This window comes from Rhodnius prolixus, unplaced genomic scaffold (genome assembly GCF_049639745.1).
Source record: "Rhodnius prolixus isolate KJV_2025 unplaced genomic scaffold, Rpr scaffold_9, whole genome shotgun sequence".
In the NCBI taxonomy this organism is placed as follows: Eukaryota; Metazoa; Arthropoda; class Insecta; order Hemiptera; family Reduviidae; genus Rhodnius; species Rhodnius prolixus.
In genome coordinates, this window is record NW_027411604.1 from 9,199,966 (window position 1) to 9,215,725 (window position 15,760).

The 15,760-nt window shown below is 32.3% G+C and overlaps 1 protein-coding gene and 1 long non-coding RNA gene across 22 annotated transcripts in view; one reads left to right on the forward strand and one right to left on the reverse strand.

Annotated features, from left to right (window-relative positions):
- Positions 1–444: 444 nt before the first annotated feature.
- LOC141454477 (uncharacterized) overlaps positions 445–15,760 on the reverse strand; it is a 185,317-nt gene continuing 170,001 nt past the window's right edge. For 14 of the 21 annotated variants that reach the window (XR_012458732.1, XR_012458731.1, XR_012458733.1 and 11 more), the window contains 4 exons: positions 5,943–6,080; positions 5,377–5,637; positions 4,762–4,941; positions 445–1,605 (listed from right to left, as the gene is read on the reverse strand). The gene's annotated coding sequence lies outside the window, so the exon portion shown is untranslated. Of the gene's footprint in view, positions 1,606–4,757; positions 4,942–5,376; positions 5,638–5,942; positions 6,081–6,403; positions 6,559–6,920; positions 7,050–7,951; positions 9,785–11,054; positions 11,327–12,715; positions 13,355–13,598; positions 13,783–14,213; positions 14,459–14,998; positions 15,599–15,760 lie in introns of those variants that run through there. The other 7 variants (XR_012458729.1, XR_012458727.1, XR_012458728.1 and 4 more) reach the window with 7 other exon arrangements.
- LOC141454481 (uncharacterized) lies at positions 8,825–13,599 on the forward strand. The gene is made up of 3 exons (XR_012458740.1): positions 8,825–8,964; positions 9,054–9,207; positions 13,397–13,599. It is a non-coding gene; the product is annotated as an uncharacterized lncRNA (long non-coding RNA).

Genomic DNA, 15,760 nt, shown 5'->3' on the forward strand with positions numbered 1-15,760 from the left:
AATACAATAATTAGACTTTAAGATAAAAATACATTTCTTAAAAAATAGTAAAAGAAAACAAAAATTTATATTTTAAATACATTATAGAATGAAAAGAATGAAAATTTACAGCAAACAATGGAACTAAAAAGGAAACCTTTCTACTTGAGGCATTATAGAAAGAGGGAAACTGAAAACAATTCCAAAAGCAGAGAACTAGAATCCTGTCAGACAACAGAGTCAAACATTTATAATAATAATGAAGAAAAAGAACAAGATATTCAAAAGATAAGGTACAAGACAAAACTTTAACATTGAAGTTATGACAGTGTTATCAGATAATAACAATATTTATGCTAAATTCAATCACATTTTAAATGAATATTTTAAAGTGTCTTCAATTGTGAATTTTCTTTTAATCGCTTTTATTGTGTAATAATGAATATTGTACATTTTTTGTTTCTATTTTAAGGAGACTTTTTAAGTGAAAAAGAAGCAAGTATATGGTAAGTCGGTTCATTAATAATGAATTTAATCAAAATAAAAGTCTAAAATTTATTTTCAAAAAACATTTAAGCAGTTTTTAAAGAACTCAATGAATGCCGAGCAGAGAGCGAGAGAAAAGAGAGAAGAGAATTGCGAGCCAGCGCCCCCTAACAATGGAGAAGGTGAGACAATCTAATTTAAGATGCTCTCCACCAAGTGTTAATATTGATTGTCTGCTAAACATTGTATTCGGTGGAACCATTAAAAATTAAAAAATATAATTATCTATCTTTTTTTATGATTAATAGAAAATAAACAACACAATGTTCCATTTCGGATATTGTAAGACTTAAACGTGAAGTTATCCTTTCAATCGTACAGCCAGACCAAAATCCGAACTTCAATCACGCCGAGACGGTCCATCAGAATAGTAGTGTCTTTTGTAAAATAAGTCTTGACGTCAATCTAGTGGAGTTGCCATGGAATACAAAATTATCTGCTAACACCATTGTCAATGATTGGGAATGGAAACAAAAAGTTGCTCTTCAGGTGTACTTATGGTTGGAAAACATATTTTTCAAAAGTTGTACTTCAGGGTTATTTATGGTTGGAATAGGAATACCCTAAGAACTTCCCAGAAAATAATTTAAAAAATACCCCTTCCCGCTTTTCTAAAAATCCACTACATCTAAAAGGAAGAAATAATAAGAAAATACCCTAAAAATAAGGATGAAATATCGTTTGCAATTATAAACATCAATTGCATATTTGAATATGCGAATAAATAATTGAAAGATAAACAAATCCGCCAGATCAGGTATAATAATCCCTAGATTCGTAACAGCAGTCATAGCAATTATATTCTTTGCTGGCATAAGGCACAGATATTTCCAAATTTGAAATCTTTGTTTTCAAGTACGAAGTTAAATCAGCCTTACGGTTAACTACTTTTCCAGTATCCAGTGTTGTCTGAAAAAGCTCATGGATGTCAACATGCCTGGTCACTGTTCACAATCGCCCTACTTCCTCAAAGTAGCTTCAGCCTAGAGTTGCACCATCTTCTCATTCCCTCCGTTAAAGAGAGCGCACATTAAATGATAACTCGACAATAGCCTCTCTTAAACAGCAGCTCTAGATAATCTAAACAATCAAATAAATTTATGTTAAATAGTGCAGTTTAAAAACAAAGTAGTGATTTTATTCTATCAATTTACTTGGGGCGAAAAATTTTCTTTTCATGCGCAAAATTAAGTCTTTTTTTTAAAAAAAAAAGAAAAGAAAACATTTTTGCAACAAGAAAAATTAGAAGTAATTAAGACATTAAATTAAATCATTTAATAATAATACTTAATTTACAAGATAAATAAAAAGAAATGCATAAATAAGTACTATTATGCGAAAAGAAAAAGAAAGAAAAGTAAATACATAAATGAAGAAGTAGTGGAAAATAAAAAGCCAGAGCCAAAAGCAGAATGAAAAAATAAAATAAAATAAATGATAACAATAATTTGTTAATAACTGAAAAGTACAAATTGATAACGGTATTGCCATGCATGACGAGCAAAAGATATGAGGTTTACAATTCTCCATTTGGAGATAAAAATAAAACCGAGATCTTGATAACAAGCGGCGACCAAGCCAAAGGAGACGTATCTCGTTGAGAATTGAACATTCAGCCACAAAGTGGAAAATGTCCTCCTCGGTTCCAGAGTTGCACAATGAACAGATATCTGTATCTCTATCATACCATGGTATGTAGTTCAGGTACAACAGCTCTCCTTGCAACTTGAACAACCAGCGAAGCTCAATAAGACTTAACGTGTCAGCTGCACTACCATTAAAACTAAAGAGCGAGACGGTATGATCGAGCTCTTTGTATAAAAGAAACCTGGAGCGGACGACTGGGCAGACCGCAAAGACTCCTCCTGAAGATTAGCACTAATTGCAGGTAGCAGCTTAGAGATGATACTAGACCGCCACTGCAAAACATTCTCCAAGGAGAGATCGAACTCCAGTTATATTTTTAAAAAAGAAATTTCCAATGAAGAGGCGTTTTTACTCATTACTTCTGATGCTGTTATACGAGGAAAAGGGAATAGGGAGTGAAAACACTTTTCTGACATAATTGAAATGGAGTCTGAGAGTAAAAATAAAAATCAAATCAACTGAAGTCTCCAGGTACAGCATAAAATTGGGGGTAGAATCAGGGAGCGCAAACAGTTTCTTGATGAAATAACGCTGGACCTTCTCCAGCTCCTCATAACGCTGAAAACCCCATACTTGGCAAAGCATCGAGCGACTAACAGCTAGAAACAGTTTGAATTTGGAGCGAAGAGGAACCAAATTCTGAGAAATGAAATTATCCCAAATTCTATTGATCCCCTGCTTCGCCACCGAAGCTTTTTCCTTTAGAAGACCAGCCAATGAGAGCCTGGGGGTTAAGAGGATCCCAAGATATTCCCGCACGACTTCGTTAGACTCACCTCTGAATGACCAATGTTCACTAGCGGCTAATCTGCCGCCTTTCCGAAGTACCAACATCTTGGACTTCTGAAGATTGACGGTCACAAATTCCATTGTTCACAATAAGAGTCCAGGAAGTTGATATTTCTTTGCATGCTGACCGGATTATCGCCCAATAGAACTACATCATCCGCGTACATGAGAATTTTTATCTTCTATTTCCTACCAATATACCACCCTCCAACACTGATGGGAGGTCATCTAGAAATAAAGAAAATATGATAGGGCTTAGGATACACCCTTGCCTCACGCCCATTGATACATCAAAAAATTCCGAATGGAGTCCACACCCCTCACTGCAGATGCTGCATTATTAAAAAGGCTCCTTAGAAAAGAAATAAATTTGAAAGAAACCCCAGAATTAAAGAGCTTAAGTAAGAGGGCGTTACGGCTTACCGAGTCAAATGCAGCCTTTAAATCAACAAAAAAACAGCATGTTTTCTGACGTTTCTTCAAAAGTCTGAGATTAATAATATTAATCACAGTGAAGAGGTTATCAACCGCGGAATATCTACGGCGGAATCCAGCCTGACATTCACTTAGCAGATCATTTTCCAAAACAAACATCTCAACACGGCGAAGAAGTAAGGCAGAGATCTTAGCGAGAGCATCCAGGCAAGAAATGATGAAAAAGAAATGTAATCTACTATTACAGAATCTAGAGAGTTTTACGGTGGCATAGGTTTGCTTGACACCACACTCATAATCTAAGCCTAGGTTCTTTCATTTAGACTTTTAGACAATAGAAAGACCTTTTTTTTTTTAACCTAAGAACAATTGTATCATCATTAGAAAAAATATATGTTACTTACTTACATTGAAATTTAAACTGTAATAATCTCCAGCTATGACCAAAAATAACCCCGAGATTTCAGCATATATCAAAAAGCTGTATAATAATATAATAAATTATAATAATATATATTATAATAAAAAAGGAAATATTTTGTTAAACAGCTAAGCCACTAATCCCATTTTCACAAAACATAAATAAGTCAAAAAGCTGGTAGTGGATATTAAACCTAGCCAGAATCGATTTCATCACTAATCGGTATATTTTCAAAGAATTCAATCAGTCAAAGAATTTCACTCTCTTAAGTATACTAAAATAACATAAATTTAGGGAGAATTTGTTTTAATTAGTAGTTTACTTACAGGTATAACAAAACATAAAAAGGTGCGTATACCTGTGACGATTTACCTTTCTTGTAGGGATTATTTTAAGCAGATTAGGGCTACTTAAGACTAATTTTAAACAGCATTTACGAATACCTTTCTTTATTAGAATATTTGTTTTAAATTCAATAAAAAATAACCATAAGATTGTAACCTCCGGATATGCCAGCTTAACTATACAAGCAACATACCACACCAAAACGCCTGAATCTTACACTATATCCACAGTGTACATGTGAAACTGTTAGGGTCCTTTTGAAGCCAAGGTGAAATTAAATTTGAATCCATGAACTCACCGTGTTATATATGCTCATTATTGAGGTACACACACACGATTTGTTTTCAATCTCTGAAATAAGTACCTAAATTATCAAGATATTTCTTTTTTCAGATTCCAAATCTGCCAAGACTGGATTACACAAATCTACTATTACAGAATCTAGAGAGATTTACAGTGGCATAGGTTTGCTTGACACCACACTCATAATCTAAGCCTAGGTTCTTTCATTTAGACTTTTAGACAATAGAAAGACCAATTTTTTTTGAACTTAAGAACAATTGTATCATCATTAGAAAAAATATATGTTACTTACTTACATGGAAATTTAAACTGAAATAATCTCCAGCTATGACCAAAAATAACCTCGAGATTTCAGCATATATCAAAAAGCAGTCTGATTTAACATCATCCACGCACCAAGATGTGGAGACACGAAAAAAAACCTCTCCAGCATCCATACTGCACGTCATCTCCCCTCATTTCAGCTCATCAAATTCCTATTTTAATGAATTTGTATGAAAATTGTGCAATAAGACTTGAGAAATTGCATCATTCTCCAGAATAAAATAATAAATAGTATAAAAAATATTACATATTTCTAATTATATATTTTTTATGATTTATTTTAGATCTAATTAAATTAAAATGTCTACATATTTTTAGAATTAATGGGTAATAAATTAATGCAATTTAAAAAGCAAAAGTTCTGTAACATTTCTGCTGACTTATTGTTAGTTTCCGTTTTTGATAAAGTTCTTTCAGTCGAGATGGTTTTGCTGTAAATTAGACGATAATTTTAATATTCATAGATAAACATCATAATCTTTATGCCCATTATTGATTGTAATTGCTGAATTATTCTAATAAGTGTTAGACAAGATTCTGATCATATCCTACAATAGTTTTTGGAACTTATGTTTCTTTCTACTTACCTGAACTAAGACAATAGTCGTTAATTGCAGAACTCCTAGTCTTTCCTAAATTCGTTCTCCTTCTTTAGCTTTACATCCTTACACCTACGCTGCAAGATCTTCCTTGCTGATCCATCCCTTCCGGGTTATTCAGCAAGCACATTTTTTTTGTGATCCTATCTAACGGCGTTCCCTACACTTCCAAATCCAAACATCTGGACAACTAAAGCTGCTTTTCATTCAATGATAATGAAATATATTTCCAAAATAACACACTTATTCCTGAGGAATAAAATTCATTTTAATGCAACAATATAACACACATTATCTACTAGCATTATTACTGAATTATTTTTAAGAAAATGAATAAAAAAATTATAAGCTCGACTAAAAATAGTTCTATGTGATTGGATAATAATGGAGAATTCACATGCATGTTTGATGTTCAAGTTTTCAATTAAAACTTTACCCACAATCAATAAAAATTACAACTTTTTTCATTTATAAAAAAAAAATAATTTATATGGAAAAAGTTTTAGTTCTTGTTGTATCACTCGGAACATAATAAATAATAATATAAGACTTACCTAGATGCGAATCACTTCATATTTATGGTGGTGCTGCTGTAGGTATAGAAAGACCCTTAAAAATTCATTGAAGATAAAAGCTGAGCTTAACGGGGCGGCAAGTTGACAAAAAGCCCATTGATGTCAGCACTGCATGAACTGAAAAACATATTACATTAAACATAGGTAGGAGTAATACGAATTAGATTCACACTACATTAATTAATACTTCATTCAAAACGCAGAATTTTTCAGTTAAACTAAACCATTTTTTTAAAAAAATTTGAAATTCTCCTCTTTATCTTCTTAAAATAAAATTTAATAACATTCAAAATGTTTACCTATTATCAGAAGATGCTACTAACAATACATAAATCTATATCAAAATAATGAACTTAGAGTTCACATGTATTAATAAATAAAGTTTTAAAAATTTAATTTTTTATTAAACCAATAAAATCGAATGAAAACTTAAAAATTACTTGGATTTCATTGTCAATTAAGATTCTAATAGGGCGGGCCTTAAGGCCTACGCCACTGCGACCCCTTTAGATCTGCTGTGGCTCCCCTACTCTAGAGCTCGCCCTCCAGACCCGTCCGTTTAATCAGACTCTTAATATTTCAATTAGGTTTTTGTCTAAAAAAATATAAAATTTTTAAAGTCTTGGGACATTAAATTCTTTAAATAAAAATAACTTTATCCATGAAATTCAAGTTAACAAAAGTTAGAAATCAATAAAGAGAGAATTATAATTATTGTAAAGAACTTTAAACTGGCTGAATAAGAATCATCTGATTAAATATCCTGTAGCATTCACTTTGATTATTAACTTTACATATTTATTAAATTAAATGACAATAAAGTCAATAAATAGAAAAATAAATTAAATCATTTTTGTAAAGGCTTTTCTGTTCAGCAACAAAATTATTACTTTTTTTAACATGCAATTTTTAATTTTGATAAAAACATACATATTACGTATTATAATAATTACATACCTTTCTTTTATCCCAAACCAATGTTTGTTGATGTATTCACATTGGATTGATGTTTTACGTCTTTTTCACTTGGGCTTCCATTGATGGGTAGTTTTCCAGGCAGTACTCTGGGTATCATCATTATTAATTCTGAAAATCAGCATTATTTATTGTAATTCAAATAATTAAAATGTTTTAAGGAGTTTCACCTAGCATTGTCAGAAGCCCTAGAAAAACATGTACTTATATAACTATTTATGTATATAATAAAAATTAAATAGAAGACTATGATTAAACTAAAGAATTGATCTTTTTTTAAAAACCTAAATCTTTTTATTAGACGTTTATCTACTTGTGACTAATTTAGTCGTGAATCGCGATTACGTTTTACCAAATACTGAACTTTACATTACCGACAAAAAGTTATAATAGAAATCAAACTTGAATATACCAGCTAAAAATATTAAAGATATTAGATAAAGATATTAAAGAAGTAGATCTTAGCGAGAGCATCTAGGCAAGAAATGCCACGATAGTTCTCTACTTCATTCACATCCCCTTTTTTAAAAATAGGAAAAATTATAGATTTACTAAATGAAGGGGGAGTAATTTGGGAGTCAAGAAGGAAATTAAAAAAGGAAAGTAATTTTCCAACGAAAACAGAAGGAGCATTTTTATAAAATTCATAGGTTACTCTGTCTGAGTCTAACAGTGGATATGCGTAGAAAGGAACAGCATACAAACCCTCTGATTGGACGAAGGGAGGGTTCAGGAGGTTTTTAAAATGCGAAACCCAAGAAGCTAGGTCAATATTTTGGCCACAAAGAAAATTTTTCCTCTTAAAGTGGTTTGCCAATTGCCAGAATTCCTTGGCATCTTTAACTGCCTCAAACCTTCTTTGAGAAGAAGTCCCGGGGGAGAGTATTCGAAGACAGCATCTTGATGAAGTCGGACAGGCCAGCACCCAAAAGCTCATTTAATTTATTAACGCCCTCTTCATTGCCAAATCTTAACCCTTGTGTTAAACACCAAGAAAAACTCTGATTATTTACTTTCATAATATCTGCAAAGACTGAAACATTAACAGACACGTTTGTGCGTAAAATGTGCTTTCTAAGTAATAAAAGCTTGGCTCTTTTGCGCCGCATATTAGCTGGAAAATCTTGATGAACTATAAACCCTGTATTTCTTAGCTCTGAAGTGGCCTTAAAAACTTTCATCTTATCTTCATGGCGGTAAAAACGTTAAAAGTTACTGTTATAGCTAAACTTTAGACCTTTGAAGATTAGATTGCATCGACGGGTCTTAAAATCTAAATCATCCATAAGCTTTTCCTGCTTTAGAGTTATTGCCTTTAAGCAATCCAGCTCTTCACGCAACTGCCGACTATCTTCTTTCAAACATTTATTGTCAACTCGAAGTTCATCTACATCATCCTTTGTAGCAAGGTTAGTCAGTCTGGCATCCATGACTTTATTGATAAGAATTTCCATGCATTGTATAAGGTCATTATTTGACATTAGGCCTACCTCTCCTAATGTATGGTACTGCTAGTAGCCACCTCACTCAAAACAAAAGAATGTTTCTTGATACCTGACTTATTCAACTCTGGTGAACTCCTAATTCTCTTGATACGTTTAGGAGTATCTTCAAGAGGAGAAGAAAACTTGTCAATTTTAGGCGGCATGCAATGAAAAGAAAATTGCACCTGTTACGGATGGCGGCTAAACTTGCAAAACGAAAGACAACAAATAAAACTGTATGCAGCTAATAAGTTATTAAAACGAAAAAAAAAAACAAGCACTGCCAAACAAAATAAGACAGAGAAAACTAGTAAAAGTCAATAATAAACATATAATTCGAGAGTTAACCACAATAAAGGTTACAACTTGTCTAATTTTCGTGTAACTGTTTATTTTATTCGAGAAATAATGAAAAACAATAACTGAGAAATGTTTAAAAGCTGGGAATGTTTTACTGGAACATAAAAATTAACAAAATTAATAGCTATTTCCTGCGAATAAACATAAAAAATTGAAGAGCACATTTAAGAGTGTACGCACAGGTTAGTAACCTCACATCTACTTGTCAATGAAATCATTTAGTTTGTCACTCACTATTGATCTTTAAAATAAGTTTTTCTTTTTGTTTCAGTCTATCTGGGAAAGCGATATAACATTTGAAATACATTTAAATATATAATGATCTCAAAATGTATTATAAGTGGGACAAGTGAAACGGAAAGTGATATGAGTCATCCTACCGTTTGGTGCTAAAAAAATTTAAGTCTTGTTAGGGGATAGAAATGGTATTAAGATTATATTATTAATAATATACAGTGGGTCAAAAAAGTATTCATACACTAAGTTTTTTTACTTTATCTACTGAACTTTTGTTTCTAGGATGACTACTTGTTAAGCACTGAAAGTGAACAAAGTAACAATGAATTTAATGCTCTCATTTTCTTTTATAAACATAGAGAATTGATTAAATAGCAGAAACATAATTTATTGTATGCAAAATAAGTATTCATACAGCTGATGGTTATTATTTATTTATTTATTGCTATTAAGCTTACATACGCTTTTGAGCAAGTGAGTCAACCATAAAAGTACATAAGTAATTACAATAGTATTAACGACAAAATATAAAAATAAAATAGAAATATACAAAAGTAAAAAAATAAAATAAAACAAGAGTAATAAAACTTCTTAAAAAAAATAAAATAAAAAATACTAATAATAATTATATCTTCAAATAAGAGAACTAAAACAGACATGCTTGGAAATAAAATATAAAGTTGTGAACTCCTCTTCCAGGACGAAATCCACATTCGACTTCCGACAAAAGGCACATGTTTTCTGACCATGTATTCATTCTGTAAGCTAAAATGGAGGTGAAAATTTTAGGAAGGCTGTTTTACAAAGCTGTTCCACGGTAGTTACAGGGATTAATTGGGTCGCCTTTTTTGAGAATCATTTTCATATCCATGTAAGACCATGAGCGAGGAACTTCTTCCTTTGCCAAAATATGTTAATATTTTTATCTTTTTTATAACGAAAAATTCTATTTAGATTACACTTAGCAGTCAAACATTCCGTATCGAACTAGTCATTTTTTCTGTAAACGTTCTTTATTTCTTTTAGACGACGAGATTCCACCATTTTTAAAAAATTAGCACAACTAATTATTGCATTGATAATATTTGTATAGAGCTGTTCCGCATAGTCACTACAAAAATACAGAAGTTGTGGATTGCGACATACAAAGTTCATATTCATTTTTTAAAAGGCTATTCCACCTGTATTTAGTGAGCACAGTCTCAGAACTAACTTTACTCCGATTAATACTATCTGAGGGCGTAATTCCGGGAAAATTTAATTTTAACGTGCAAGAAAAATGAAAAAGGAATGGGAAAAGATTATTATCAACTATAAAATCTTCACAAAGATTTAATCTAATGAAATTACCCCAGACAAAATCAGTAACACTGGAACCTTGTTGAGATATAAATGTAAATTGGGCTGGAAAATCACTGGGAAAGCGTCCATTAAAAACAGTCATACCATTATCTTCTATAAGATTCACCAAATTTCCTCCCCTATGATTTAATTTTAAGTCCAACGAGTCACGGCAACAGTAAAAAGGGATGCCCTCGGAAAGCTCTGCAGGCATTTGATTTAAATCAGAAATGCGCGAATTAAAGTCACCTCCTATAAAAACTGGTAGATTTCCGTGTTCGTTTATTATATTCTATATTACATCCGCTAGGTTGACCGCATAAGAATCATAAATTGTGCCGGGTCTCCAATAAATTAGGCCCAATATGATGTTGATAGAGGGAGTAATTAACTTAAGAATTAACAAAAAACTATCTTTATTTAAATTAGAAGCTGTAATATTATAATTTTTATTTAATAAAACTAGCAAACCTCCACTCGGGCGACCCAGAGATTTTTCTTTAACAGCATTAGATGCAAATAAATCAAAATTGTTTAAAAAAGACGGTAGCTTAGGTTTATCTATAATTGCCCAGGTCTCTGAGAGGCATATGACCCCATATTTAGATAATGAATGTTGGGAAGTGGTATCTAGATTATTCAGTGAATTTAAGCCATTTATGTTTTGAAAAATAATATTAAAACTTGGACTTACACAAAGGAAAAGTTTCCTTTTCTTTAGAGATACTCTTGAGGATGTTTCTGAAATATCCGTGTCCTGATCTGAAGCTTCAATATCATGTGACAATTTACCTTCTTGACCTGTCAATGCTTGGAGATCTTCCTCGCAGTTTATTGCTACAGGTTCAGATAGTTCAGTTCTCTTAAAAAGTCGGTTATTTCTGAACCAGGTAAACTTGATAATATTATTATTTTTTAAAGCTTTAGATTTCCTATACAGTGAAGAATAAAATGGAGACATGTTTTCTGAAAAATAGATTGAGATGGTTATGAATTTAAGCTTTATTTGTTATGTACATATTTTAGGTATAGGGGGGCTAGCGTCCAAATTGATATTAGGAAGCTCGTATTGGGATAAATACTAGTTCTTATTATCAGTTGATTGAGATGGGGCGAAAATCAGCCTAATCAACTTCGGTGATTAAAGATAAAATTGTGGCGTTATTTCAGCAAGGGTTTAGTTATCGCCACATAGGGGGGAAACTTACATTATCTCATGCGACCGTCCAGTAAATAATTAAAAAGTTTAAGACAAGTTCAAGCAAGACGTTCTGGGAGGCCGAGAAAAGTTTCTGTGAGAGAAACACGCAATCTGGTGCGGCAAGTTTCCAATAATCCGATGATAAGTGCACGCCTACTCTTGGAAAGCCTCGCGTCAACTTCAGAGATCCTTGTTATGTCACATACATCCGAAATCGCCTACATGCAGCGGGATACAAAAGTTGAACTGCAAGGAAGAAACCATTCATTAGTGAAATCAATAGGATGAAGAGACTGGATTTCGCTCGGAAGTTTGCCAATAAGCTGCTGGAATTTTGGAAAAATATAATCTACTCTGATGAGAGCTAATTCAATATTTTTGGATCCGGTGGATGAAAGTTTGTTTGGAGAAGGCGTAATTGGGACTTGAAGCTAAAAACATAATAAAAACTGTACAGCACGGAGGAGGCTGTGTGATGGTATGGGGCTGCACGAGTGCTGTGGGAGAGGGAGAACTTGTCGTCATCAATGGAATTCTTAACGCTGAAAGGCACGTGGACATATTCCGCCATAATTTAAGCAAAAGTGCTGGTAAATTGTGGATCCAAAGCGCATACTTGTTTCAACAGGATAACGATCCCATACATACAGCCCAAAAAACGAAGGAATGGCAGCTTTATAATGCCCTGAAATAACTTGTCACCCCTCCACAGTGTCCGTATATAAACCCTATTGAAAATGTATGGCTTTATTTGGAGCGGAAAATTCGAAAATTGAAATGTTTTTCCAGAGAAAAGCTCATAACCAACTTAAACAAATCATGGGAAGAAATCACGTCTCAAGAGACACTAAACCTGGTGGAATCTATGCCAAGTAGGCTTCAAGCAATAATAAATGCAAAGGGATTGCATAATAAATATTAGGTCTTTAGTTTTGCGTTAATTATAACATTCAGACTGATGTATGAATACTTATTTTGCATACAATAAATTATTTTTCGGCTTTTTAATCAATTCTTTATGTTTATATAAGAAAATGAGAGTATTAAATTAAATGTTACTATCTTCGATTTCAGTGCTGAACAAGTAGTCATCCTAGAAACAAAAGTTCAGTAGATAAAGTAAAAAAACTTAAGTGTATGAATACTTTTTTGACTCACTGTATAATAATATAATAAATTATAATAATATATATTATAATAAAAAAGGAAATATTTTGTTAAACAGCTAAGCCACTAATCCCATTTTCACAAAACATAAATAAGTCAAAAAGCTGGTAGTGGATATTAAACCTAGCCAGAATCGATTTCATCACTAATCGGTATATTTTCAAAGAATTCAATCAGTCAAAGAATTTCACTCTCTTAAGTATACTAAAATAACATAAATTTAGGGAGAATTTGTTTTAATTAGTAGTTTACTTACAGGTATAACAAAACATAAAAAGGTGCGTATACCTGTGACGATTTACCTTTCTTGTAGGGATTATTTTAAGCAGATTAGGGCTACTTAAGACTAATTTTAAACAGCATTTACGAATACCTTTCTTTATTAGAATATTTGTTTTAAATTCAATAAAAAATAACCATAAGATTGTAACCTCCGGATATGCCAGCTTAACTATACAAGCAACATACCACACCAAAACGCCTGAATCTTACACTATATCCACAGTGTACATGTGAAACTGTTAGGGTCCTTTTGAAGCCAAGGTGAAATTAAATTTGAATCCATGAACTCACCGTGTTATATATGCTCATTATTGAGGTACACACACACGATTTGTTTTCAATCTCTGAAATAAGTACCTAAATTATCAAGATATTTCTTTTTTCAGATTCCAAATCTGCCAAGACTGGATTACACAAATCTACTATTACAGAATCTAGAGAGATTTACAGTGGCATAGGTTTGCTTGACACCACACTCATAATCTAAGCCTAGGTTCTTTCATTTAGACTTTTAGACAATAGAAAGACCAATTTTTTTTGAACTTAAGAACAATTGTATCATCATTAGAAAAAATATATGTTACTTACTTACATGGAAATTTAAACTGAAATAATCTCCAGCTATGACCAAAAATAACCTCGAGATTTCAGCATATATCAAAAAGCAGTCTGATTTAACATCATCCACGCACCAAGATGTGGAGACACGAAAAAAAACCTCTCCAGCATCCATACTGCACGTCATCTCCCCTCATTTCAGCTCATCAAATTCCTATTTTAATGAATTTGTATGAAAATTGTGCAATAAGACTTGAGAAATTGCATCATTCTCCAGAATAAAATAATAAATAGTATAAAAAATATTACATATTTCTAATTATATATTTTTTATGATTTATTTTAGATCTAATTAAATTAAAATGTCTACATATTTTTAGAATTAATGGGTAATAAATTAATGCAATTTAAAAAGCAAAAGTTCTGTAACATTTCTGCTGACTTATTGTTAGTTTCCGTTTTTGATAAAGTTCTTTCAGTCGAGATGGTTTTGCTGTAAATTAGACGATAATTTTAATATTTACAGATAAACATCATAATCTTTATGCCCATTATTGATTGTAATTGCTGAATTATTCTAATAAGTGTTAGACAAGATTCTGATCATATCCTTGTTTTAAAAACTTATATTTCTTTTTACTTAACTGAACCAAGACAATAGTCGTTAATTGCAGAACTCCTAGTTTTTCCTAAATTCGTCTCCTTCTTCAGCTTTACATCCTTACACCTACGCCGCAAGATCTTCCTTGTGGTCACCTTGCTGATCCATCCCTTCCGGGTTATTCAGCTAGCACATCTTTTTTGTGATCCTATCCAACGGCGTTCTCTACACTTCCAAATCCAAACATCTGGACAGCTATATCTGCTTCACCAAATAATTGTTTCCAATCCTACAGAAAAGTGTAAGTATTATTTTTCTGGGCAATACAAGAACGATGTTTGGTTTTCTGCACTAAATACGTACAGCTTCCTTAACTTATTTTGAACCACAAGAATGGGAAAATTATTCTTTAGGTAGCATGTGAAATAATTATTTTTCATCTTGATAAGAACAAAAAAAATTATTGACTGCAATAGAAATGCAACCATAAATCTAATTTAAAACTCATTCATAAACAATTAATGAGATATTTTTGTTTTTCTCACTGCCAAAGCTGTGGAAGAATCCGTGGTTTAACCTGAATCCTAATAGTTCAATGACCTGGGCTGCGTTGCCTACTGTTCAGTAGCAAAACCCAAAAGGCCAATATTCTTCAGGACTGGCAAACCAATCCCAAGCTGTAATATTAGTCCAAAAACAAATTTCTGGTAACAGAATTCTTGCTTTAATCAAGATTCATCAACAATTTCAAATAAAATTTTATTTAAATAGAAGGTAACAATTTTAATTTTTTTTTTTTAATTAATCAAACTTCCTTCCGTTGACTAACAAGAAACTTTCTCTGTAGTTCACGGATCAGACTTGTAAAAAGAACTCCACTGTCCTGAAGTCCTGCAGTATGCTCCACAGGGTCAATTTCCAGGGCTGGGTTGAGCTAGTTCCAAAATACCCCTATCACACACAGCTTACTGGTCCATAGGGTCAGTCTCTACAATTAGATCTCTCCGTTCCAAGATACCGTATCCAAAGCAGAGTCCAAAAGCCAAATGCTAGCAACAGAATTGCATTTGAGGAGCTAATAGGAACAAAAATGCTCCCATTGCTCGAATTGAAATTCACTAGTAATAATGAATAGAAATTAATTTAATCAAGACAATATTAAATTTCTCACTCCTCATTCTGTTAAAAAATAAAAATAAATCCGAGGAGCTAAAAAGGAAACTACCTCAATTAGTTTATAGATATCCGGTTCTTTTGTGTACCCCAAAAGACTTATATTCAGGTCAAGAGATAAACCAATTGCAAGGTAGAGGTACCTTCAATCTATGCAGAATCAATTTTACACAGGATCATTCTTCTTCACAGCTTGAAACTAAAAATTCCAGACTATGGTCTTGCCGAGCTGAGTCTGTGCTCCAAAAGTCAGCTGCTGGAAATTAAATTACTTTATTTTTATTATTATTATTATTCATATTTTTGTTTTTTGTAGCTGTTAAGATCAAATGACACATACTGCACCAAAATGCAAGTTGCTTGACGTGTACAAACTGAAAAATTCATTCACAATTCAGGGCATGCATTTCTAGACGAT